Consider the following 27896-nt stretch of genomic DNA (forward strand, 5'->3'; position numbering starts at 1 on the left):
CCCACCCCACTGCCAATCCTCAACAGAAATGCTCACAACAATGAAAACCTCAGACAGGAGGAAGAGCGCCGCCGGGTGAGCAGGCAGGTGGCTTGCTCAGCTGTGGCTTGGGGGGCACTTTTTTCAGTGCCATTGTAACTTTGAACAGTCACTAAGCAAACTGTTGTAAATCGAGGACTACCTGTACTTTATCACTTTTTCCCTTTTTTTTGTCATCATGTTTTTAATACCTTGCTAGGCGACTGGTGGTACTCAGATGTTGCCATAACCTAAAAGTGGTACAATGGGTGAAAAGGTTGAAAAGCCCTGCTCTATGCCATCCATCTGGTAAATTCGCAAGATTTGTTTTTCTCACCATGAACATGTATACATAACCCGAACCAGACTGTTGTTTCTCTGTGTCATATAATCTATCTGGGTATATGCATAATTCTGTATTTATTTATTTATTTATTTATTTTTGTCATATTTATGTAGTGTATATCGGAGGTGGTGACCCTTTGAGAGCTGAATGCAACAAAATTTCATTTTAATGTATGCCAATTAGTGTACATTTAAAGTGACAATAAAGTTATTATTCTATTCTATTATTCTTCATCACTGGAGGTTTTCAAAAATAGACAGGACAACCACTTGAGAAGGATTGTGTAAGTTTCCCTACCTTGAGCTGTGGGTGAGAACATCGTTCGACTCCCAAAAGGGTCGCCACCCACAGGTTGAGAACCGCTGCAATAGTCACACTTGATTATGAGTTTACGGAAAATGTAGTTCAACATATAATGCAGATACTAGGTGATGGGAGACTTCTGCAGAGTATTTCTCCTTGTGTTCCTGCAATCTTGTCCCATCACAAAGAAAATAGAAGTCATTGCTTTTGAGTTCAGAAGCATATTAATCCAGCCTGGAAAATACAGGGAAGATGATTTTAAATCAAACCTTTAAAAATCAGGCAAACAAGACCAACTTTGTTCGTGGCACAAATGTTTTTTTTTTCCCCCAGGTTGATTGTGGTTAAATACTACACTTCATTTTTGGTCCGTCCTTATTTTATCCAAGTTGGCTTTGTTTAATCCGTCTTGAGGTTTGCCAGTTCTTCTTGAATCTCATTTTCTTGTCTGATCTTTCTGCCTCTGCCATCTATCAGAAAAAAATCAGTTAGAGCCCTAAATTTGGGCTGCGCAATAATAATATAAAAGGCCTCTGAGAAAGGAAAGTTGCCAAGCACCATCCCAACCGTTCAAAGGAGCAGCTTACACTTTCGATGGTTGCATTTTTCCACAGAAAATAGAAAAAATATATATGCAGCTACCAAGAAAAACATCCGATTTAATATTGCCAGCCTATTTTATGTCTTTTCAAACCAGTAAATTTAATCTAACATAGTTTCTGGGAAAGGGGAAAAAAAGGCAAAAGAGATCCACATATTTATAATCATTTTCAAGTAGGCACAGTACAAAGCTTACTCCAAGCCAGCCATTGTAAGGACTGGCTTCTTCCCATCATAGAAATTGCACTTAAAATCCAGCTGGACTCTTCGCTTGAGAAGTTGCTGATGCTGGAAATGTGTTTATTTCAAGTCATGTGACTTCACATGGAAAATATTGCAGCAATGGGGAGCAATGGGGAGAGATGAATTAGCAGCAGTTGGGAGAGATGAAGCATGGCCTTGTAAAACAAAGCAGCCCCAAAACTCAAATCTCTTTCGACAAAGAAAAGAAATTTGTTAATATAAAGGCAGTGGGGATGGGTGGGTGGAGGGGTAGGTGCGTGGGTGGGTGTTCAACAACCAAGAACAGAAAGAAAAATAGAGAGATAACAGAAAGGAGACCATTTGAAATATTGAGTATCTCTCTATCTTACCCCCATATACATAGGCACATATATCAGTTCACCCTCCAGTTTTGGAAGGTAACCTGGCTCTTTGGATTCTTTCTACAATTGCATTTCTATTATTATTATTTTTTTTGAAGTATGTTAACTCAATGATTTTAATTGTGACTTGGTTCATACAATATTATTATTGCATACTTCTAGGACAGTGGTTCTCAATCTGTGGGTCGGGACCCCATTTGGGGTCAAACGACCATTTCACAGGAGTCACCAAACAACGCAGTCTGCCATTTTTTCCCCCTTTTCCCTAGCTGTGCTACTCCCTTTTATTCTATTGGCTTTTGAAAGCCAATAGAATAGACTCTCTTGAATAGAGTCTAATTTTATTGGCTTTCAAAAGCCAATAGGAAATTGTCCAGGCTGTCCCTGCCCTGCTGAGCTGGCCAAAAGTCCCATTCTGCAAACGGTGCTGCACCAGTTGAGTAGTCCTCGACTTACGACCGGTTGGGGGTCGCAGCATTAAAAAGGTTGAGAACCACTGTTCTAGGAACATCTTTGAGAAGATATTTAAATGAAATTAGTAGCAGCCAAGGCTCAGAAATTCTTCTTGCCTGCTCATCAAAGATGAATAGAACTTTACAGCTAGCAAGGCAAAAAGGAGTGCAATGAAAACTCATGCAGATAATATGGAGGAACTGCTGAGCAATATTGCAGGGTCGGGGGGGGGTGTTTCTTTGTTAATGGGCAGTTTCACTTGCAGGGCAAAACCAGCCCCTTAATGCATGAAGATGGTGGTAACTGGGAAGTTTCAATTGCAAACCATTTTTATCTACTGCCATGCTATACCGGTAGTCCTTGGCTTACACCAGTTCATTTAGTGACTGTTTAGTGAAGATACAATGGCACTGAAAAAAGTAACTTATTATTTTTCACACTTATGACCATTGCAGCATCCCCATGGTCAAGTGATCAAAATTTGGACACTTGACAATTGGTTCATATTTATGACAGTTGCCGTGTCACCTGATCACCTTTTGTGACCTTCTGACAAGCAAAGTCAATGGGAAAGCCAGATTCACTTAACAGCGATGTTACTAATTTAACAACTGCAGTAACAAATGTAGCAAGAAAAGTCGTAAAATGGGGCAAAAGTCACTTCACAAATTTCTCACTTAGCAATATAAATTTGGGTGCCAATTGTGGTTGTAAGTTGAGGACTACCCATATAGGGGCTATATCACTAGAGTCATTTCTGTAGATAAAGAAATGCTGTTTTAAAGCTGCAAATGTCATTTCAGAAATGGCAGCGTAATCACTGCCTAGTGCTCGAGAAGGCAATTTCCAATTTTCATTGGAAGGATTCTTGGCTTGTCCCACCACCCAGATCTCATGATCTCATCCTAGTAACTTGCTACCCTGACAAGGTAAAGATATCTCAAGGCAGAACTGGTGCATGTCTGCACTGAAGGCAACAGCAGTTTAATCCATGGCAAGCACAGAAATGTAAAAGGAATTGCCAATTGTACTCTTTCATTTTGGTAAAGAGAAGAAAGACATGTTTATTTAGGCCTGGATCTGAAGAAAGGTACAAACCTCCTGATGGCCAGTAAGCCCTGACTGTGCTTAGTAATTCATTGCCAAGGATATGATACTGCATTGGTTCTAGATTACAAACCCCAGACTCACAAACATAACTCATAGTAGCTGATGTACAGTTTTTTTGAAAACAAGCAAAAGAGCCTAGAAAGATCACATTGCCTTTTAAAGTGGATGCAGGAAAGATGCAAGATGAAAAGGCAGGTGGTCTAGACCAGGGGTCTCCAACCATGGCAACTTTAAGACTTGTGGACTTCAACTCCCAGAATTCCTCAGCCAGCTTGGATGGCTGAGGAATTCTGGGAGTTGAAGTCTACAAGTCTTAAAGTTGCCAAGATTGGAGACTCCTGGTCTAGAAAACATCATTGTGCAATTGCCCTTTTGAAGGGAAGCCAGGAGAGTAAGCTTCTAATAGATGCCATTTGCTTAGATTCCCATCCAAGAGGATATTGATTTGCCTTCCCTTCCTTCAACCCCCACCCTCACCACTTCTCAGCATCTTTTAAAATGAGGCCATTTTGTTCCCTTCATGGTTCCGATATAGCTGGTAAGGTATCCTTTCAGTGTCTTTGGATGCAGATTAAATAGGCTGCTTCTGGTGCCTTCCCCCAGCTTGTATTTCTCCCAGCATACCCAGAGATAAGCTTTCAAAAGAAAACCGGCAATCTTGGAGCACTTGCACGATTATGGAAAAAATTCTGATACTGATGAGCTGCCATTTCCACATAGCCATTCTAGTCTTCCTAGCATGGCAATATCTCTAAATTATACTAATCATGCCATTTTCCCCTTGTTAAATAAAAAACAATCTCAAAATATATCACAACTAGCATCTGTAGAGAAGAAAATATTAGCATTCATTCTCTAGTGGACCATTATTAATCATTTCCCTACATTTATACCTATCTCCTTTAGGGGTCTTTATCTTCTAGAAAGACTGCCTTGTTCCCATCATTAATAGGGTTCTTTTGAAGATGTATTTCAGGGGAGTCTTGAGGTTCTTGTTCTGAAAGCCATTAGGCATCTATGTAACATCCTAATCCCAACAGAGCTTTTTCTTGGTCCATCTGCACCAGATAAGATTATGCAATGATATTTTGTTTAATAATCCTCTGCTGGTCCCAGAAATTGGGCCAAAACCCTTTCAGACAAACAAGATCTCAGATTTCAGCTGTGGTAGCTCTGTCAAAAGGTTGTTTCTACTTGAATTCTTTGATTTTTCTCTCCTCTCAATAATTCATCAAACTATGAACAGGAGGAATAGATCCTTTGGGGAACCGCCATCATCTAAAAGTACAGTACAAGTAATAGTGTTTGTTTAGACATCTACCACCAATTTTGTTTTCCTCCTCAACATTTTTAACTTCAGATTGACTTTTTCAAAAGGCCTGAGGGCAATTTGGATTAGACATGGTATGGTGAAAATTCCAGTCTGGCAAGCTGATTGAATTCTAGACTAGAACATTGGAGCCCATTGTTACCAATAAATGTTTAAAGAATTCTAAGTTATGAAAACATTGCCTTCAGGCCAACAATCACTGAAGTGCTGATAGTATTATACATATGACAAATCTGAGGATAAAAAGAATAATAATCTATAATTGTGAGATAAACATTTAAATTCCACCAGAAAGGACTGGTACTGATACTCTCATATTTCCTTTGCTAGTGAGCTTTTTGAAGATACAGAGGCATAAAGGCTGGAATGATGGACATATGCTAGCATATTGGCAATATCTTGAATGTTATCCTATGTTTGTCTTTTATATCTATCAATCACAAATGGCTCTTCATGAATCTTAAATAACATGCCATTTCAGAGACTTGATGTAATCCACTGCTTTTCTGTCCCTAAAAACAGCCTTTTCAACCATAGATAGCTCATATGCGCTCTCAAATATTGAAAACATTCTTGTCATAATTCTCAGTCCAGTTCATAAAAAGCCACTTTATGCTTTATTTGTTTCAGTTTCCTATCTGTAAAAGAAAGAGACTCCACAATCAGGTCAATATAGGCTTGAACCTCAGCTGAGGAGACTGTCTCACCATGCTTGAAAGGATGTATGGTATGAAACTTCTCTGGTTGTTAGATATGGGCACTTTTTTTTTGGTACATAGGTCATCTTTTAAGTATGAATGATATGCTCATTTAGAATTTTGTAAAAAATACAAACAGCAGTTATTGGCTTATGCACTTCCATAAATGATTCAATTTGTGGATTCTTGGCTTCAGCCCGTGTCACTGCCTTATATGCATAAGTTACTGAGAAATAAACATTGTCATGAATATTGCACCATGTACATGAAGATTGTGAGGAATCTGCCAAGATTTTTATAGGCTTTCCCAAAATGTAAATTCTTTAACACAGGAGTGGTTTTGAACGCTTGATTCCATGTTTCTTTATGCAATACATTGAAGTACCATTCATTTGAGTTTCCATGATACCAGCTTTGTGGTCAGGTTGGGTGTAACAATTATCAATTAATTAACCATTCCTAGATATCTTAGTACATGTTGATAACTGAAGCCCAGCTGCTATTTTATTTTTTAAATCCAGTTTTATCCTTTTGCTGGATATGACATCGACTAAGAAGTTATGTCATCCGAAATATGCATTTGTCTATATGAGACTGGCCAAACCTTTGCCCTCTAAACTTCCCAAAACTTCAAGTCATACTCTACCCTGGTGGACTCCCAGGTATTACTGTCATCCCATCCATTGAGATGTCAGTACTGTTAGTATATTCATCATCCATGGAAATAATCTTACTACATGTTAGAAGCAAAAGCAATATCAAATAGCCATAACAACCTAAAACAAATTTTACATATAAAAACTGACAATCTAAAAAAAAGGAAATTAAAAGAAAAAAAAATAGAAAGTGAAAAACCCAGGAAAAATAGAAAATAAAGAAAAGCATATACCATAGAAAAAGAAAAGAAACATATAAAGAAATAACTTCCTCCTTCATCACAAGTATAAACAATTTTAGAAACATCACTTTCTTTTAAAATATAAGAAATGATCTCTTCTTCTCATATCCCATCACTTACCTGTAAAAAGATCCTTAAAGCTTGTAGTTCAGTCCTGATTCATTAAGGGTTATCAGAGATAACAATATATCTAGCTTAACCTTCATGAAATAAACCAACTTGATATTCTTTTTATTTTTAATCATCTTGATCTTCCTTATTTAATAAATATGCCAAAAATTCTGTAAACAAGACAAGCATTGGTGATGATTCTTTAGGTTGTTCTTCAATGTATCTTCAATATTCAGTAGATCTTCATTAGATTCAGTAGAGAAATATAGACTTCTCCAACTAATAGTTATCATGATTAAAGATTATGAGAATGATAGTCCAACTGTCTGGAGGGCACCATCTTGAGGAAAATTGGCCTTTTGTTGTTGTTGTTGTTCTGGAACCACAAAGATCTAATTGAAGCATCATGATTGTCGTTATAATATGAATAAGATAAATAATTCATGCAACACTATGATGGGAAGATAACACCTTCTTGGATATCTCACTGCCTTTTGATTCTTTGAAAGAATCAGATGCATTTTTGAAATATATGTGAGTACAACTCATTAGAAATACTGAACAGGTTTTTAATAGGGCAAATACAAGGATAAGCAATAATCTGCATAAAAGGTCAGCAAGGTTTGAATGACTACAATAAAATCCAGATGCAAGTGAAAAGCAAATCAAGGACAAATGCTACTCCTTATTGATGATCACAGGGAAACAAGGGATGTAAAATATAGCAGGGAGCACATTTTTTGTTCTTATACCTCTATCACTCTCTTCCCAGTCACATATGAACAGTAGGAAAGATTACTATGTCACTGCCATGTCAGTCTGTTTCCTCCACTTAACTATGAATACTCTCCTGGAGCATCATTTTGGACAACACAGAATATCACAGATTCAAGTAATTCTTTCTCAGTTCTTGAGGCTGGTTATTGTTATCATGAAAACCTGTGGGCTGATATTATGACATATTGTTTTAAAAAGAAAATCAAAAGAGAGGTTGAATAAGCTTTTGACACAAAATTCAAATTGGTTACTCTGAAATAGTGCTACCTCTTCTAGAATTCCTAGACTAAAAATCTGAATTCTATATCTGAAAGAATTGTTGAGCTTGGCAGAATTTATGTTTTCAATTATATTGGCATAATCTAAACTTTTAAAAACATTGTCTTTTCTAAAAAAAATGGAATAGTATCTATCAATTTCATATAGGATAAATATTCGGCTTGAATTGTCAAAATTCTGAATCAGTCATACCAGCAATTGAGTTTTATTTTCCAGATGAATATAACAGATCACATAGTATGGGCAGATTAAACCCATACAAGTACTAAACTCAGCCTTATCCCCTTAATTTTGTTCCACTTCGACCCAGTATATGGTACTGTGTGTCTCTCACAAGCATTGTTTCTTCAGTGACACCACATATTCCTGCATTAGCCTCTTATTTATAAAAATAGGTAATTTAGTTCTTTTGAGAATGAACATATGAGAATTTTTTGTTTTGTGCAGTTGCTAATGAAAAAGGCAAGTACCAGCCTCAAATCTATGTTTAAAAAAGAAAACCTATAACTCCTAACCTGGGTTTTATGTTTCCTCAACATAAAAGTAGCTAGAAGTAGCTGCCTATACAGCAGGTCAGCAGCCTATATGGCATTGGACATTGTCTACAAAAATCTGGTTTCTTAGTCTCCACTAAGCCAGGACAAAAATATATAAATCTGGATTTTCTTTGATTTGTCTGCAGGGGAAATGTCTATGAAATTAACCAAAACTAAGCAAACAATAGGAGCAAGCACATATTTTTGTTTGTTTGTTTGTTTGTTTTTACTCTTATAGAGGAAAGAATTAGCTCTTTTAAAACATGGCTTATTTTTTCCCCCATCCATCTGGTTGCAGTTAGCATGGAGATATAATTTTCAAAACTGATCACTTATGGGTAGACCATGCAATTAAAGTATTTGAAAAACAAACAGCTCTAAACCACTGATTGTTGAGAGTGTGGCTTTGCACACGATGGCCCATTTTCCATGAAGAAAGCATCAATTTCCAGCCAGGACTGCCTTTTGGGAAGTATATATAAAATAAAAGTCAGATTTTAACAGAAGCCAAGTCTAGGCAGAGAGAAAGATGAAAACACTGATTTGTTGGTGTTATTTTAAATCGATACATTGTACTCTCCCCCCTAATGGATATCAAATAAAACAACAGAGTAAAACTAAGGAACACAAAAATAAAGTCATAGAACAAAATCTGAGAATGGCATTACATTTAAAGAGTAATCAGACATGGAAGTTTCGTTTAAGAGCAATGTGAAAATGAATGGAGGAATGACCAAACTGACTGGAGGCAGATGGATTTCCATAACAGCATATGGCCTTATAGCAGATCAGATCACTTGTATTTTGCATGCAATATTATGAATGATAGTAGCTTCCTTGAATTTCAGAGATCTTTCCTATCCTGATAAATGTAGCAAAAAAGTTGAAAATTGTCCCTGCTTCTTCTTCCTGTCAAACATGTACTCTGTCAGTATTGAGTTATATGCTTCCCTCAAATGATGATAGCCAGCATGTTTATATCCTAGACTTTCTTAGGCAATCTTTCTTTGACCAGCCTCCAAGCAGCTAGCAATTTCATGTCAATATGATGAAGCAGCACACAAAGAATCAATTCCAGGGAATGAAAGAATCAATCACTGAATTATTATTTTAAAGATCCAAACTACATGCTCTAGGGCATGGGTGTCAAACTCGCCACATCACGTGACATGTCATGACGTATCATGACTTTTTTTGCATTGCCAGAGCTGAGGTGGGCACGGCCTACTTATGATGCAACCAGCCTGCAGGCCGGCAGTTTGACATCCCTGCTCTAGGGAAAAACAAAAACAAAAACACAACTCTTCAGATTCAGGAGGAATAAATTCAGCTATAGATGGCATTCCTTCTTATGGAATTGTCACAGTGCTTCTAACCCATTAGAACTGAGGCACGTCAAAGATGTTATCTCTTCCTGAACATAGAACTCCAATGAAGAAACCTGGAATGAAATTAGCATATTCTGTTTTCTTTCTCTGATAGCTTCTTGTTCTTTCCCTAGCTCTGGAAGATGCTCACATTTTTTTTCTTCCTCTTGTATGTGCGTGGGAGAGGGGTAGATGAGAGGGGATTTTGGTTGTTCCAGGATCATTTCTTCCCCACCTCCCCCCAAAGCAAGCACATGCTCTGTTCCTGGTATCTGCTTTTTAGACATGGTTTAAAAATAGTTCCTCTTCTCCAGAAACATGTGGCACAGTTCTAGTTACTGAGAATAGGAGGTTCTGCAATTCTGGTTGCAGAATTGCTGGCACACTTTTTACAGCTAGCAGGGGACAAAAAGTGCAATAAAAGAAAGAGGATTTGATGACTTCACACCTTTCCCTATAGAGCAACTGCTCAAACTAGACAGAAAAGAACCAGACTCAATATACTGGATCTGGCCTTTGGTTTTGATTTGTTTTTGCACAAAGTGGAGGCTAAGGAGAGTTTTATTGTTTTAAGACCTGCAGTCCTTAGATGTGAGGATGGATTGGCTTTTTCTTTCTGACTGAATTGCTTTTTCTTCCCAATAAATGGTTAGAAAGAAATTACGTAGGGGAACTTGGGACCTTGTCTATCTGTCTGTCTGTAAGATAATATTTGGTATAGGGAAAAAGGCAGCCAAAAAAAAAAAAAAGACCTTTGTAAATGGACCAGACAGAGGCTGCAAAAAATAAAAAAATATAAACTTTCTCCAATGCATCACTTTATTAGAGGAGCTGGGCAACAATTCAAAATGCTGCCAGTTGCTCCATTCTTAATTCATCTTCCCTTTCCCACCTAGACCTATGATCCAGAATGGAGCACATACAATCAATCTTGTGTTTCCCAGGGTACATGTATACACAAACACTTATAGATATAACCCAGAGTAGAAACAGAGACTTCTCTCTCTCTCTCTCTCTCTCTCTCTCTCTCTCTCTCTCTCTCTCTCTCTCTCTCTCTCTCTCTCTCCTATCTATCTATCTATCTATCTATCTATCTATCTATCTATCTATCTATCTATCTATCTTTCCATTCTGAGATGACTCACATGGACACTGAGACACACGTGCTTTCATCCTGATTACTTCCTGGAGGAAAAACGTCCAAGAAACAACATATTATTTTGTTCAGATGCCATCTGCAGTCACTACTGATAAAGTGGTTGAAAAGATCTTGCAGCCATGCTTGGCATACTTCCTCTACCGTGTACCTTCTTTCAAATCTAATGAAATATTGGAATTTTGTAAAAAAATCACTTGGAACTATTTTGCAGAAAGATAACTCCCATAATCAGAACAGAACGGAACCAGATTTGGTAAATCAGGGTGAGAGCTGTGGAGAAAAAAAAAAATCTCTTCAAGTTTCTTTACAGTATTTGAAAAGCAGAAGCAATTGGAGAATGGCTCAAAATGTTGTGGCTTGCTGCATCATAACCCTCTTTCTTTCTCCCCTCTAGTCTGTCTAGGCTAGGGAATTCTAGAGTTGAAGTCTACTCCTTTTAAAGTTGTCGAAGTTGAGAAACCACTGATCTAATTTCTCACTCCTTGCAAATTCCCCATATTGTTCACTCTCATTCTCTATTATCTTCCTGCCAAGCTCATTCCCATGCATTTCTATGTACATGTAGGCATTCACACATGTTCTAAAACCTCCATTAGGGGAAATTAAAAATAAAAGTGCAACTTTTATTTTAACTTTTTTTCAACTTTTTTTAAACACTAACTGCTAGTGGACAAGAATGCTACTTTTTTACAGACAGTAAAATATATTGTATTGTACTGATCCTCTTGTCCCTAGGCTTTATATTGCTAGAAGTCTTTTCCAATTTAAGTAGGGTAGGATGAATATTAATTCACTTTAAAAGATCCAGGCCAAAAAATCCCTGCCTGATTGGGTCAGATCCAAGAACAATACAGAGCTCTAGAAGATATATCAAACAGAAGATATTTCAGTAGGGAAAATCCCACTTCTTATGTATTTGCAGTTGCATAGCCAGCTTTCAAATTTCTTGTGGTGAATTCCAAAGCATCTTTAGAATACAGAATTTATTGCAGAGCTATGCTTGAATATCTTCTTTTGGATATGGATAAAGGGTGGAAAAATATCATATAAAGCTAACACAATGAAAGAATATTTGGACAGGCCAAAGGGTTTCCATAAAGTCTGAAACCTATACTGTACTACTGTTTGGAACTTAGATTGACCATAGCCTTGGTGCCAAAATCTGTCAGATAGCTATAGCTTCTACACTGATGCTAGGAGAACATACAGCCAAATCTAGTAGATTGTGTGGCAACAGTGAAGATAATAAAATTTTATTCAGAATGAAGGCACTACTCTGGTTTACCTTTATTTTGAGGTAACTTCATTTGGCCTCTCACTGGCTCTGGGATGATGTTGTTGATATTAAGAGGGGTCATTTTTCAAAGGAAATTTTTTTTTTGCTGAAACTGCAGCCAACTGGGATTACCACAAAGCTTCATGTGTGCATTGCCTAAATGGTTTGGGTGGTGTCATAACTTTTCTCTGCAGCAATCCCTATGGAAAACAAATTCCAAAATTAGCCTTGAGGAAAACTTCCAAAAAGCAGGAACACATTTTGCAGGGGAAGCAAATTACCACATTACCCTACCTCCTTCCATTTTGGCTCAACCCTAGTAACCCAGAGCTAACCGATATTACCTTGGCACTCGGCAAATCTAAACCACAATCTGCCAGAGTGAAGCAATTTAAAGTTTGGTGAATTGAATGCAAGAGTTCATCTTGGGCTTAAAGGAGGCCAACCAAGACATTTTGCCACTTGAGGTAGAATAGAAATGGCATTTGCTTCCTCCATTCAGACTGTACTATGTCCAAGACTGACTTTTTTTTCCTTCTTTTTGGGCCTTTTGAGGGAGAAAATCCCACAAATATCTCCTTTGGAAAGTAGAAACAGAGCTTGTACTTATCTAACCATTTGCTACTTTTTCATGACACTCAAAATCAGCGGCCTCAGGCAATTTCTTCCCTCTGCCTAATAGCAGAGTAGATTCTGGCTTTAGGAGACATGGAGAATTCAATTTTGATAAATACAGATATGAGATTAGCCGGATTTTGTAGACTGCAAGTTGGCAGATTGCTTTTCATTTTTAAATAATGCAACACTTTCTCTTTTTTGGAGAGAAAAATGTACATGTAAAAACCTTTGGAAAGAAACTCCCTATCATTATGAATGCGGAAAGATTTTTTTTTTTTTGAGGTAATCATTTTTTTAAAAAAAAAAATCACATTATTGTGAATGTGAAATAGAATTATATCTGTAAAAAATGATGCATCTGTCTCTCTCTCTCAGTTGAGACTAACAGGACCCTCTCAGAGATGGCCATTTGAGATCTAGACTTGCCACAATAGTATTGAACCATGCCTCTTGCAACGATTAATTGAGAAGATATTAACACAAAGGAGAATTCCTCTGAAAACTAATGCAGTGTAATAGTTAGAATTTAGAATTAGGATTAAGGAGATCCTGGTTCAAAGTCATTCTCAAAAATAAACGCTCACTGGGTGATTTTGGGTAGTCACTGTCAGACTAATTTAGAGGAAATCCAGGTTGGGATCCCTGAGAAAAGGCAGAAAATATCTCATTATAGGAATCATAATATTCTCATCATACAAGCCCTATCCCATTGCTGGGGGCCGCCCCACTTCTAATAACTTTGTTTTTAGTCTGCCATTATTTATTCAGTGGAGATAAACATCACTGCCTGCTGGCTGCCAGCAGTTTTGCAGTTCGAATCTCAGCAACTCAAGGTTGACTCAGCCTTCCAACCTTCCGAGATTGGTAAAATAAGGACCCAGATTGTTGGTGGGGGGAGATGCAATAAACTGAACTCTGTAAACCACTTAGAGAGGGTTGTAAAGCATTGTGAAGCAGTATATAAGTCTAAATGCTGTTGAACTTGAACTTGAACTCTGAGATTCAGAAGAGGCCTGAAAGAGGACAAAGCAAATTTTAAAATGAGGCAGCTTCTGATCACTACCCAACATCAGATGAATCCAGATGGATGAGACAATGAGTTTCTGTGTGAAAGAGAATGTGGAAGATGGTGGCAGCAGCAGAATAAGGGTGCAGACTGCCTATCACATCCCTAAAAGCTTCCTATGACAAAATAACTGTCCTCCGGGCTGCAACTGACTAGTGGGAGGCTTTCCTTGTTATATAATTGTCTGTGAAATTGCAGCCCATACGGTTAAAATATTAAATAGGATAGCATTACACTGCTTAATCCACAGCTGAGACAAAGCACAGATCAGGGGTAATCCACTTGACAAGATAGTGCTGACTGTCTGATGTGGGAGATGTCAATTAGCCTTTAAGTGGAAACACACTTTTGCAAGTTAGTAAAATATGACATCCACTTTTTTAAAAGCTTAGCCTCTCCCCAACCCCCTCCAACCCCTTTCCACTCAACTTTCTTTCACTTCTTGAAAAAGAGTGAAAGCTGAACATCATGACAGACTCACCATTCCTGGACATCATATGGCCAGAAGTGAAGTATGCACCTGCAGTTTTATCTTGGTCTTGAACCCATTGTTCAATGCTAATTAGGTATCTATTTCTTTGCTAAATATATTGAATCATACGGATGGATTTCAGGAAACGTCTCCTAGTCCCTGATATTGACCATGTTTGCACAAAGCACTCAGCCATATTGTGGTTTGGCTTAACATGTCATCCAAACCAGGGGAAAGGGTCACTTTGTGGTTAGGTGAAAGGTCCATTAATCTCAATAACCAATAATGGTAGCTCTTATTTAAGCAATGCTGACTATGGCTTAGCATGTCTTTTTGTTAGCTTATAGTTAAACAGTGATTTGTACCCAGAAAAAAATGATGTGCAGAATGGCTGTGAAGTAAAGCTACCTCTGCAATATCTCCATTGCTCTACTTTTATTTTTCATTTACTAGGGATGGGAGAAAGTTTTTTGACGTCTGAATGCAAGCTTACTTAAGTGCACCCTTTTGAATTGATATTCAAATCTAAAGGTAGTTATTGAAAAAATATGAATTCTGCAGTGTAGATCAATAGTTAAAAGTGTGTCAGAAAAATGGATTAAAATTGCATGTATTTGTAAGTATAACATACAAAGACTTTTAATAACATAAGGGAATGCTATTAACAAACCCATTCATATGTATTTGAAGAAAAGGACAGTGAAATACAGGTAGAATATAGTTTGAAACTTTCCAAGTTTCTCAAGCTTTTTACATTGAATTTGAGATCTTTGCTGTTCTATTTCTTGCTGGGTTCAGCATTGTAGAGGTGGGAGTAGTAGCACAGGTACTTCTTTACTGAAGACAAAACAGAACTCAAACAAGATGGCTCTGCCCCTATTTATACATTCTCCCGCTCAAATGCATACTAGTCAGCCCTTGCAGAGAGCAAGTCTGGCCCAGCAGGCCACATGGTCTGCTAATGGTTTCAGTGCAGCTCCCTGCACCTATTACCAGTTTAAGCTCAGTACATTACATTTACAAAAATCATAATTAGAAGAAATGAATGCAATATATTCGTGAAACTAGCAGGAAAAACAAATAGTTTTCTATTCTGAAAATAAGAACTGAAGATTCTCTCTCTCTCTCTCTCTCTCTCTCTCTCTCTCTCTCTCTCTCTCATACACACACACACACACACACACACACACAGAGAGAGAGAGAGAGACCTCATAACCATTAAGGCATTCAACCAGTACTAGTGTGCTGCTAACTGTTTAACAATCAGCTCTGCCAGCTCTATTGCTACTGCTATAACCCCCTGCTAGCTGCCAAACAGCTGATCAGCACAGTAGGCATCATGACTCAGCTTCGTTCTCAATCAGTTTGCAAAATTCAAGAAAACTTAATACTTGGCTGTTGTGAGCTTGCTCCAGCACACCACTGCTTTCATTCTAATCAAGTTAACCAAGCCTTTCTTCTGTTGTTAGAAAAGTTGTTGAAGGATACTGTGAATAATCACATTAAGGATATCTCACAAATCAGGATAATAATAATTGATTATGTCTGCATGGGCAAAAATGTTTTTGACATGAGAATACAAGCAGTGGACAAAAAAGAAAAGAACCAGGAGAATAATTAAACACAAGAAATATAATTATATTGTTTTTATTACATCATGTAAATGTGTTTGTTAAATGATATCAAATATCATTAAATGATATTTGTTTTATTTTGGCCCTGTTACTATTGTTCCTACTAATTAGGAGTAGGACTAATGCAGCCCTCTTTCCACAAAGAGTGCACCTCTGTTGCAGGACTTTTATCCTCCTTCATTTTTACATTGCCTGGACCATTAATGGCCTTCCCTGCCTGATAATTTACCTTGTCTCACTCAAAAGTAGGTTGTCCATTTTGCTGTCCAGGCCTTTGTGTCCTTTCTTTTTGATGTGTTCCTCTTATAAATCAATCTTTTGTCCAATGACAGCAACACAACTATTAACAGCTATTTTCCTTTTAGTTGCTGTGGGAAGCACAATTCCTGATACCACTCGTCTAAAGGAGAAATAGCAGAAGATTGGATCCATTTCACAGGTAACTGCCAAGCTTCCTACAGTAGATTTAGAGATTTAGATAAATAAATAGATCCCATCAGCCTCCATTTAACAGAAAGTTACACCTGACCGGTTCCCTGTTTCTATTTTAACCAAATCTTCTCAACAGCTGCAGGCTTTTCTGTTTTAAACCAACAACTCCCTTTCCATGTTTATGTAGCTACATCCCTTTTTTTTCAATGGGAAATATTTTTTCCTGTGAGGATAAGTAGGTGCTTGAAAAATGGTCTTCAGCAAGCAGAAGTATCTGAAATATAGCTATTGTTCCCACTGACTCTGTCCAAATCAAATAGTTGATTCTTCTGGCATGCTTTACTCGCCCTTCAGTTTTCTTGGACAAGTCTGAGGACTGGAATCTTACATAATCAGCCAGAGGTAGACCCCCATAAGTACAAGACTAAGCCCCACACATAGTATGTCTAGCTGCTTTCCTTTTTCTCCCGTTTTAAATCTATCCAGAGAGGATAATTTCTTGGAAATTCCCCAAATGCAGTTAATAACAATGCTTTAATATGGGACAAAGAGCAACACTTATCAGTATATCTCTTTCCTCTATACCAGGGATCTTCAAACTTTGCCCTTTTATGACTTGTGGACTTCAACTCCCAGAATTCCTCAGCCAAAATCATAGACTAATTTGAACTGAAAATAATAAATGATGTCAAGAGTTAAACTACAGCTAGTCCTTGACTTACAACCACAATTGAGCCCAAATTTTCTGTTGCTAAGTGAGACATTTGTTAAGTGAGTTTTGCCTCATTTTATGACATTTCTTGCCACAGTTGTTAAGTGAAATACTGCCGTTGTTAAGTTAATAACACAGTTGATAAGTAAATCTGGCTTCCCCATTGACTTTGCTTGTGAGAAGATCAAAAAAGGTTATCACATGACTCGGGGATACGGCAACCATCATAAATATGAGTCAGTTGCCAAGCATCTGAATTTTGATCACATGACCATGGGGATGCTGCAATGGTTGTAAGTATGAAAAATGATCGTAAATCACTTTTTTTTCATTTCCGTTGCAACCTGAACCTCAAGTCACTAAACTATTATAAACCTAGGACTATCTCTACAATATTAAACATAAATGAGGCTTTTGCTTCTGTGCATTGCTACAGAATCCTCTGCAGACAGAGGCATTGCAATGTTATTCCACTGATTCTGTGTGCAGTCTAAGTCCAGTAGAATTTCAGGTGATTTTAAAATTAAACTAATCTTTTTCTGAATGAGGCAATCTGTGATTTTTTTTTCAAAGCTATTTTTGTAGTCATGATGAACAGGAATGATTTAACAACATACTTAGCAATTGGACTTAAATTGGTTGCTTCCATTAAACTTATATCCTGGTTGATTACAGCAGAAGCATATAAACCAGAGTGTACAATCTGAGATACATCAAAGCCTTAGTTTAGCCCACTTCCAATGAGGATTCATGGCAAAATTATTTTTACCAAACACGATTGTGTCTGATTTGAAAGTAATTTAAAAATGACAAGCTACATGAGTGCACCTGCTAGGAAACCCCTCAAAGAAGCAGTGTCTATTCCTGGGCTCTCATGAAACTTCAGAAAAGATATGTTTGATTTAAAGGTTGATATGCTATGCTCATGCTTATTTACTTATTCCCCTTTGAATTTAGACCAGTGGATAAGCTGTCAAAGCCATACTAGCTGCATTTCAGTTAACTGCCATTTTTAATTACAGTAAATGATTGCCCTGGCTTCAACAACTTCTTCATTCTTCAGCCTTTGAACTGTGGACATAGGAATGTTACTCAAAGCTCCTAAGGCAGCTCATGACTGAAAAAAGGTTGTGTAATCTGGATGTAAATGGATTAAAAAAAAATTTGGAGTTAAATTTGTAGGAGATGTTATATAGTTGGCAATTTGTATTGGAAGCCCTGAAGGAGAGTAGGACTGGAACCCTTTGCCTTTACAGTCCTGATGCCAATGGGATCAGCTTCAGCCCATTAGTATTATTTGTAAGATGGATATTTATTTTTATTGCAATCTACTTTAAATTTTATAAATGTCTGATTTAATCTTAAATTCAAAATAGGTTAGTTCATTGACTTGAAATAACAATGTAAATTAATATCATCCATCATTTTCCAACTACAGCAGTTCATGTAGGGTATATATTACTTTCACATGGTATTTACTAGAAGAATGTTCACATGTGGGAAGAAGTGAAGTCTGCTCTGGCTGCATCACAAACATGGTCCACCATCCCACTTATCCCATTCAAAATTTGAAAAAGTCCCTACATCCAAATTTTTAGCTGCTCTGAGAGTTGAAAGCCAATTATCCCTTGTTTTGGTGAGCCCTCTTTATAGGACTGAGTACTGAAAGCATGGAAACTTTGCTTCTATAACATTTTTGGCTCAGCCTTTTGGCTAGATGAAGCATCTTCTGTGTGTGCTTGTATCTTCATTCATTTGCTTTCTCCAATTCCTCAGAATCTGGGTTCATAACAACATGCTCAAACAGGTCAGTTAAAGGCGTAATGTCTCTGTTTGCTCAATATATGACATTTGATAGGTTTTAACTTTTTCTTGTAGCGTTATATGTTGTATGAATTCAGTTAATTTCATTAGTTTATGTTTCAATGTATTCTGCCAATCTAGAATAAATCTAACCTTTTCAATAAAAAGGTTAAATGTGTTGGTGAACGCAGCCAATATTTTGAAATGAAGCTAAGTGACCTCTGCCACAGAACCAGAGTTTGAACTGAATCTTATCTATCTATAATGTATAAAGCATGCTAAGACTTGAACAAAAACAACATGCTGTGCCAAAACAAACCACAAACAGCTTAACTTGATGACCTGGTTCACACAATATGGTAAGGCAATGGATGAGTTCATACAACATGTTGAGCCACAAACTCCCACCCCATCTGAATTTAATCTAGGTTTTTTTAATATAAAAATAGCATTAGCTATGAATCCCATGTCCCTTTCTATTCCTGAAATCTGTTGCACAAATTATCCCAGTAAAGCAGTCACAATGGTTAAAGATCTCTTCCCAACATTGCTGGTTCAACTTACAGTCCACCACCTCCACTGTAATTTTAGAAAAAAAAAATAAATCAAATTTCTAGCTTAGCACCAAAACAATCCACCATCAAGTCTTCCAGGTCTTGTACTTAAAATTATGACCAACAGGAGTCTGTTGAAAGGGAGGAATCACCTTGCCTCTCTTATGAGCACAGTGACACATTTCCTGCTCTAAATGCAACTGCAACAGGAGACACCCTTGGCCTATTAAGTCAAAGTCAACATCTTAGTTAACTCCAACATCTTGTTTGCCTTCAAGCAGCTGCTGAAATGTACAGACACATTTGCATGGGTTAGAAACCTGTAGAGACACATTTTCTTGGGTCAGATAAAATTCTTGTCCATGACCATGCCATCGTAGTATGAAATATATCTTGGCTATTCTATGTGCACTTCATTGAAGAAAATGAAAACTGGCACACTGTCTTAATATCCATGATGTTGATGGGGTAGAATAATAGGTACTACTCCATCCATCATTGCCTGAGTGGTCATTTAATTAGATATAACATACTGTAGTGCCACCATGTAAATACTTTTGATCATAGCAAATTTTGGAAAATCATTTCCTTGTATGGTAAAACTCTTTCTTTAGTGCAGACATGTCAAACTCGTGATGTCACGTGATGTCGCACGACGTATCGGAGCTTTTTTTGCCATTGCCGGCAATGGGGTGGGTGCAGCTCCGGTATGATGAAAATGGCCCATGGGCTGGCAGTTTGACACCCCTGCTTTAGTGGTTTAGTTTCAAGTCAGAAGGAGCAGAAATTATTTTTTCCTCCACCTGGAAATGACACATTCCCCTATGAGTTAGCTGATTTCAAGGAACCAAACAGCTACATTTTGTGGCTTCATTCACTTGTTATATATGGACATATTAAAATCCAATAGGATAAAAAGATTTTGTAATGAAGCTCATCTTGTCATGAATGAAGATACCCATGCTCATCCCAAAATAGTATAAATATCCTATTATGTCCTTGCTTGTACCTGAGTCTAGGAGCAGTATACAGTAATCTAGAGGACTAAAGAGCCTCCAGATCAGCAAGCCCCTGCTATATATTTAGTTATATTCATTAAGGGAATCAGGGGGTATAAAATAGTTAAGAGATCTTCTAATGGAAATTTCAAGCACACCCAAACATGGGTGGGCAGGAGTAAAATCTGATGGATGTTCCTTATTTTAGCATATTTACAAATCTTCATAATTAACAAAGAAGGGAAACCCTGTAGAACCTAATTTCTAGAATTCTTTTCAACTCCTTATTAGCTCCACTGTAGGTCATGTGATCAGGAGGGAGGTGGTCTTAAAATAGAGGAGTTGGCAACATTCTAAATGGCAGCCCTCTGCCCCCTCCCCACACACAAAGATACATTCTCTGTAGCCCATAGTGGTATCTGGCACATTTTAAAACTCAATCTTTCTTTTACCAAGCTGTTCTTCCCCACCATATGTGATCCCTTTCTATTTAATTTTTACATATATTATGATGCTAACAGACACACCCTTTCCCTAGTTTCTTTTCTACAGTTTGTTAGGTTGGAAGGAATGTATGAATGGGATGCAGAGCATACTTCCTGCTGGAATTATTTTCAGCATCTTTCTTCTGCATTGGTGCCTTTGTATCTTTCACCTTGGGTTGTATTTGTGTATGTATGCACAGGGAAATACAGGATGGGCTGTTTGTTTTGCTCTGGATTATGTGACTGGGAAGGAGGGGTTTTTTTTAGAATGGATTAGTCACCAACGTTTTAAGTCACTACCTATTGACTTTTCTCATAAATGAAATGTTGAGTTTTTGAAAATGTAGCCCATTTTCAAGCTTGACCTTTCTTTTTCCAGCTTTTCTGCCCATACCAAAAGTTGCCCCATTCTGTTTAGTTTTGGGAGAGTTATCCTATTGACAGGCAGGCAGAAACTCTTAGATCATTTCAGACCTGCTCATTCCTCCTTTTATCTTACTAATTATGGAAATAACAACAATAATAATAATAATAATAATAATCATTAGCATTGACATTGACAAATTTGCCATTAGTCAATTGCAAAAGGCGGCCTTACTAATAACTGCTTCCATCCTGCAACAATATCTGTAATACCATCAAACATCCACATCTGCCAATCCCAGGTCCTTGGTAAGGACTTGATAGTCTGAACATCCAGTCTGAACATCTGGCTGACTGTGCGATGATTAATAATAATAATAATAATAATAATAATAATAATAATAATAATAATAATAATAATAATAAAGTTATTTATTGGAGGCAGGTTGTTCCATTGGTTAATTGTTCTAACTGTCAGGAAGTTTCTCCTTAGTTTCTCCAACTTTATTATTATTATTATTATGGATCATCGCACAGTCAGCCAGATGTTCAGATTGGATTTGGCATTTTTCTACCTATTGAGTCCTTACCCAGGACCTGGGATAGGCAGATGTGGATGTTTGATGGTATTACAGATATCGTTGCAGGATGGAAGTAGTTCCTAGTAAGGCACCTTTTGCAATTGACTAATAGCGAATTTGTCAATGCCAATGGTGTTCAAGTGGTGCTCCAGTTGTTTTGGGATTGCATCCAAGGAGCCTATTATTATTGGTACTACCCTTGCTTGCTTTTGCCACAGTCTTTCTATTTCTATTTGTAGGTCTTTGTATTTTGTTATCTTCTCCAGTTCTTTCTCGTCTATTCTGCTGTCTCCAGGCACTGCCACATCCACTATCCAGACTTTTTGTCTTTCTTATCGACAATTGTTAAGTCTGGGGTGTTATGTTGCAGGTGTTTGTCTGTTTGAATTCTGAAGTCCCAGAGCAGTTTAATTTTATCATTTTCTATGACTTTCTCTATTTTATGATCCCACCAGTTTTTGCTTACAGGCAAATGATATTTTTTGCAGATCTTCCAATGCACCATTGTTGCTACTTTGTCGTGCCGCTGCTTGTAATCAGTCTGTGCAATCTTCTTGCAACAGCTTACCAAGTGGTCCACTGTTTCTTCAGCTTCTTTGCATAGGCGGCACTTACTGTCTGTTGCTGTCTTCTCAATTTTGAATTTATATGCATTTGTCCTTAAGTCTTGGTCTTGTGCAGCCAGAATTAGTCCCTCGGTCTCTTTCTTCAATTTTCCTGCTCTTAGCCATTGCCAGGTTTTATTATTATCTGCTTTCCCAGCTATTTTTTTCATGTATTGGCCATGTAGTGCTTTGTCTTCCCATGCCTCTAGTCTGTTCTTCATTTGGTCTTTCCTGTAGGCCAGTTTGGTCTCTCCAGTAGTTAGTAAGCCTTCCTGATATACTAATTTCAGTGCATCTTCATCATTGTTCTTCAGATATTCTTCCAAAGCCATTTTTTTCTTCTTCAACCATCTGATGTACTTGTAGCATTCCACGCCCACCTATTTGCCTTGGTAGATAAAGTCTATCAATGTCACTGCGTGGATGAAGGGCATGATTCATTGTCATTATTTTTCTGGTCTGCCTATCCATTGCTTTTAGTTCTGCTTGAGTCCAGTCCACTATTCCAGCTGTGTACCTAATGACTGGAATTGCCCAGGTGTTGATTGCTTTTATGGTATTTCCTCCATTGAGTTTGGACTTTAAGATCCTCTCTTGATGTATTCACTGCTAATCTTTTCCTTGACTTCAGTGTGCTTGATGTTGTCAGCTTGAAGGATATCCAAGTATTTGTAGTAATCTTCCTCATTCAGACTCTTAATGTTATTTTCATGGGGCATCTTGATTCCTTCAGTTTTCTCTATTTTTCCTTGTTTGATAGTAAGTGTGGCACATTTGTCCAAGCCAAATTATTATTATTATTGTTGTTGTTGTTGTCGTTGTCGTTGTCGTTGTTGTTATTATTATTATTATTATTATTATTTTGAGCATACTGGCAGAGAAATTCTTCCCATTGTTAGCCAAAGGCTTTGGATGCAAATTTGGAAGGGGGCAGAGTCAAATTACAAAATACTTTGTAGGTTCATAGCACCCCTAGTGGTTCCCAAAGTCTGTGGAATGGGGCAATGAATTCACTAATCATTCCAGTAAATAGTCCCCAACTCAAGGTCCACAGACTTCTGCTGGGCCACAGCCCATTCAGAACTGGGCTACAAAAGTGGTAGGTGAGCATGCATGTGTGTGCACAGCAGCATTTGTGAAAGCAGCAGAAGCATGCGTGAAACCATCCTCTTTCTCCACCCCATTACTACCACCATCTCCGCCAGTGTGCCAAGCCAGAAAGTTTAGGAAACTCTACTGTAGGATATCTCATGGCATCCCATATTTGACCTTCAGCAAGCAAGATAGGAGAGATAATGCACATGTTGAATTTTTGAAGGTTCCACTGTTTTGATGTGGATTGGCAACTCAATTCATGTGAGGGGAATGCTTGCATTTGACCTGCATGACAAACCTTTCAAAATTATATGTACTTTATATTGTTTTCGATTGGGGAGGAGGGGCAATCAATATCAAAGGTCAGTAATACAGCCTGACCAGTGGTGGGATTCAAATACCTGAACAACCAATTCACTGCATGAACACTGCTTCTGGAAGTCCATTCTGGGCCTGGGCCTCCAAGGCTTAGAACAGACTTCCAGAAGTGGCATCCATGCACTTCCGGTGGTACATTCTTGGCCTTGCGAAAAAAGGCTAGGGCAGTGATGGTGAACCTTTTAGAGAGCGAGTGCCCAAACTGCAACCCAAAACCTACTTATGCATTGTTGGGTGCTGGGTGGATGTGGCCCATTGGGTGGGTGTGGCCCATTGGGTGGGCATGGCTGCAGTGGTAACAGCAGACTGGGTGGACTAAAAAGTTCAATCAATCAATTCCAACTTTGCAAGATCTTTTTTTTCCCCGCGAGAAGTTGAAATTGACTGATTGATTGAACCTCTTTTTTTGTACACGGCAGCGGAGGCCTAAAGCGAAAAGGTTTTATAAAACCCAGCTGAAGGCCTAGGACTGGGGCAATGGTGCATGTGCCCACAGAGAGGGCTCTGAGTGCCGCCTCTGGCACCCGTGCCATAGGTTCGCCACCACTGGGCTAGGGCTTCAGCCGGTTCACTGAAGTCAACAAAAAATTAGCTACCGGTTCTGCCGAACCAGTGCGAACCGGCTGAATCCCAACCCTGAGCCTGACTCTTTTGCACAGAGTCTGAAAATGCTGCAACATTAATTTTGAGAAATTCTCCCCAGGCAACCTCTTAGTTAAGTTCTCCCCCCCCCCTATCTCTGTCCCCCTGTAAACCTAGATTTTGATCATCTAATTTCACCACTGGGGCTGCCTCACTAATCTTCCCTTATTTACATAGGCCAAGAAACATTTTGCTTCAATGCCTCTTCATAAATCTAAAGAAGGGATCTTGTGATAGAAAACCCTGGTATCTTTTAGGAAAGAAGAACTACATATAAAAAAACTTGGATTTGTCTCATCAGGAGGCAGAAAGTTATGGTTGTAGAGGTAGCACAAAAGAATGATCATTATGAAAAAGCAGTAACCTTGGTTGGGCAAGGGACAACTTGTGCTACAATGTGATGGCCCTGAGATATCTACACAAGGCAACTTGTTAGCAGAAAGCACAGTACAACCTATGTATGTATGTATTATTTATTTATTTAGAAAATTTATATGCCCCCCAACTCACTTATGATGACTCTGGGAGGCTTACAGAAATAAAACCCCATATACAAAACCCAATAAATTCCCACCCCCTAAAAATTAGACAAGACCATCTCTAAGTATGGAAATATGTACCTATGCATACAGTGTGTTAGCAGCAAGGAGTTATTGCTAGCTACTGGTAGTATGGTGGCGCAGTGGTTAGAATGTAGCATTGCAGACTAATTCTGCCCACTGCCAGGAGTTCAAGCCTGATCTGTTCAAGGTTGACTCAGCCTTCTATCTTTCCAAAGTCAGTAAAATGAGGACCCAGATTGTTGGGGGCTATATGCTGACTCTGTAAACTGCTTAGAGAGGGCTGTAAAGCACTATGTAAATAAGTAAGTGCTATTGCTATTGATTCAATTTGGTTAATAAAATGTACTGACTTATATCACAACGGTGTTTTTCAAACTTGGCAAATTTAAGACTTGTGGGCTTCAGCTCCCAGAATTCCCTAGTCAGTACCCTAGCTAGGGAATTCTGGGAGTTTCATTTCACACATTTTAAGTTGCCATGTTTGGGGGGGGAACACTATTTTACAGTCTCCATGGTTCACTCTTATACTTGGAAGACAACATATTTTTGTATCTTCTACAGGGACATGTGCAAAAAAAGGAAGCATACTTATAGATTTTGGTTGAAGAGAGTAGTCCATATTATGTATTCTCTAAATACCTTCTGTATGTGGAGAATTAATTTACAGACATATCATAAATGGCATATCTAGTATGCTACTCCATACTGAATGATAGAACTAAGAGTACAGAAAAGAGAGAGAAAATTCCTAGGACAAGTTCAGCTTGTCATGAAATTAGTGTCCAAGGGGCTATTCTATTTTCTTGCAAGGGAGTTATCCCTAGCTCTGGCCTCAGCTTGGAAAACAGAATTTGGTTTTATTAAAAACAAAATTAAAAGAAATCCTCACTTTTCATTTTAAATAAACTGATTATGGCAGCCAACCTTTGCACACAGGTGGCCACAGACAGCGTCTAAGTAATTGGCTTGTCTTTCCATGTTTCCTGCTAATTCTCTAACATTCAAAAGAGCAAGTAGCCTAACTCCTTAGAGGCAAGACTTGTGAATTATTTAAAATTTGTGTTCTTAGGTTAAAACTTTCTCAAAAAACTCCAATGTAGTTTGATGAAAATACCATCCAATATTCCCCTGCAGCCATTTCCATTTTCAGTATTTTGTTAACTATATAGTTCAAAACTTTTCACATACCTGGTAGTATAAGCAGCTGTTCTTGTAACTGAGAGCATGCCTTGTAATACTTCAGTTCCATCTGCTAACTCGATTACCCCCTGTAACTAGAAAAAATTCATCATTGATGTCTCAAGTTGGCCAAATGTTTGCAGCCTTGTGGAAAAAGAAGACAAAAAAAGAGAGAGAAATCTAGTAAAGCATTAATCTTGCTCCACTTTCCTCTCATTTAGACAAGTCTTACTAGTCCCAAGGCCAAAATTCAATTGTTTCCTTCTTTTATCAATTGAATCAACCTAAAATGGACTTTCTTCCACATTGGCTTAATCAGACTCAGCCTCCATAGTCTTCAGAGTACTGCTGGATTCTCTGCTCTGCTGCAATCATGATCTGGTAACAGAGAGAAGACAAGACTGCAGAGTTTCCAAATAAATGGGTTCCTTTGTTGGTATAAAAACAAAAGTTGAGCAGGATTGCGCTAGTATATACTTAGGTGGGGGAACCACAATGCAGTCCCAGAGATTGTTAAAAAAAACAAAAACACAACAACTTGGAAGACCAAAATGACAAACCGCTTCTGCACTACTGCTGCCAAAAACCCAACATGAACTTCTTGGAGTTGAGTTTAATTCAGGAGACATTTTATCTTACCCATTTTATTGGGTAAGAAAAGGAGTCAATTTATTGTTTCTGCACTGAAGACAAATTCAGTATGGGAGCGTGGTGACTGGAGTACAGGTTTTCATCTTCTAGATTATTTCAGGACAACAATGTAAGTGCCAGCTGTGTTTCAAAACATTATTGGGGTCTAGGCATTAATTCACAGATCCGAGATCTCAAAAATATGACTTCCCTCTGCCATTTTATGCTGATCATTCTTTGTTGTGCTATTGGGGGGGGATCGTCCTCATTCTGTGTTGTAAATGGAATCTACCATTTCTCAGAGGTCTCTATGAGGCCATAGTGCTGAGATTCCTTTTATCTGAAGATATAGTAAGGAAGTGGCTTTCTAAGGAAGTGGCTTTGCAACATGCCCCCTTGTACCAAAAAGGACAGAGGCTTCCTTGTCCCAGTTTTTTGTTTTTTTTTTAAGTCTTTCAATCCCCAACTGTTGCACTGTAAACTTCCTAGACTCTGTTGTTATTTCAAATCCAGGCATATGTTTCCATCACAAATGGACAAGGAACAGCTGGGGAAAAAAAAAACAGGATTATTTTTTCCTTTCTCATTTTCTGACAGCTCAGAAGTCAGAACAGAAGTCAAAATGAGGTCCAATGATTCTTTGTTACTTGAAAGCATTAGGGAGCAAGGAAAAAGAGGGAAAGGACTTTGTGCCAGCTCCCCCTCCTAATATAATAATTATGGGTAATGGCTTCCAGATCTTTTCAATCTGTTTCTTATTGCTTTGCGCTGATCTCTTCTTCCATGTAGTGAACCTGTCAAGGTTTAGGCCCCTCTCAGCTGCACTCTACTCCTCCCTTGGAAACTAATGCAAGAGGATGGTTTCAGCTAAGCTGATCTGAAGCTGTTTAGTTCCCATTACAGCTCTAGCAGTATTCCTAAAAAGATGCGTCTGCCAGAGATGTGTGGACTGGTATCAATCCAAACCACTAAAACAAGCCAACTGGACAATGATAAGATAAGATAAAATAGGACAGGACAGGACAGGACAGGATAGGATAATAAGATAAGGTAAGATAAGGTAACCTTTATTGTCATTTTTTACTATGGCCCACATTAAAAATGAAATTCTGTTGCCTGCTGTCAAAAGAAAGTATATATTTATCCATACACATACATAACGCACATATACATGATATGTATATTAGTCACTGTCCATTTTGAATGCATAGTGGAAAGAG

General features: G+C 38.0%; 1 long non-coding RNA gene across 3 annotated transcripts; it reads right to left on the minus strand.

The window, feature by feature from the left end:
* Positions 1-523: 523 nt before the first annotated feature.
* Positions 524-26420, minus strand: LOC120298294. 3 transcript variants are annotated; one of them, XR_005554029.1, is made up of 4 exons: positions 26056-26420; positions 11876-12066; positions 6482-6848; positions 524-1137 (listed from the first exon to the last, which is right to left on the minus strand). It is a non-coding gene; the product is annotated as an uncharacterized LOC120298294 (long non-coding RNA). The 3 variants fall into 3 exon arrangements; XR_005554030.1 differs by lacking the exon at positions 11876-12066; XR_005554031.1 differs by lacking the exon at positions 11876-12066 and having other exon boundaries at positions 6482-6864.
* Between the last annotated feature and the right edge of the window lie 1476 nt (positions 26421-27896).

The sequence above is a fragment of the Crotalus tigris genome, unplaced genomic scaffold (genome assembly GCF_016545835.1).
Source record: "Crotalus tigris isolate CLP2741 ecotype Arizona unplaced genomic scaffold, ASM1654583v1 scf7180000023829.5930981, whole genome shotgun sequence".
NCBI lineage: Eukaryota > Metazoa > Chordata > Lepidosauria > Squamata > Viperidae > Crotalus > Crotalus tigris.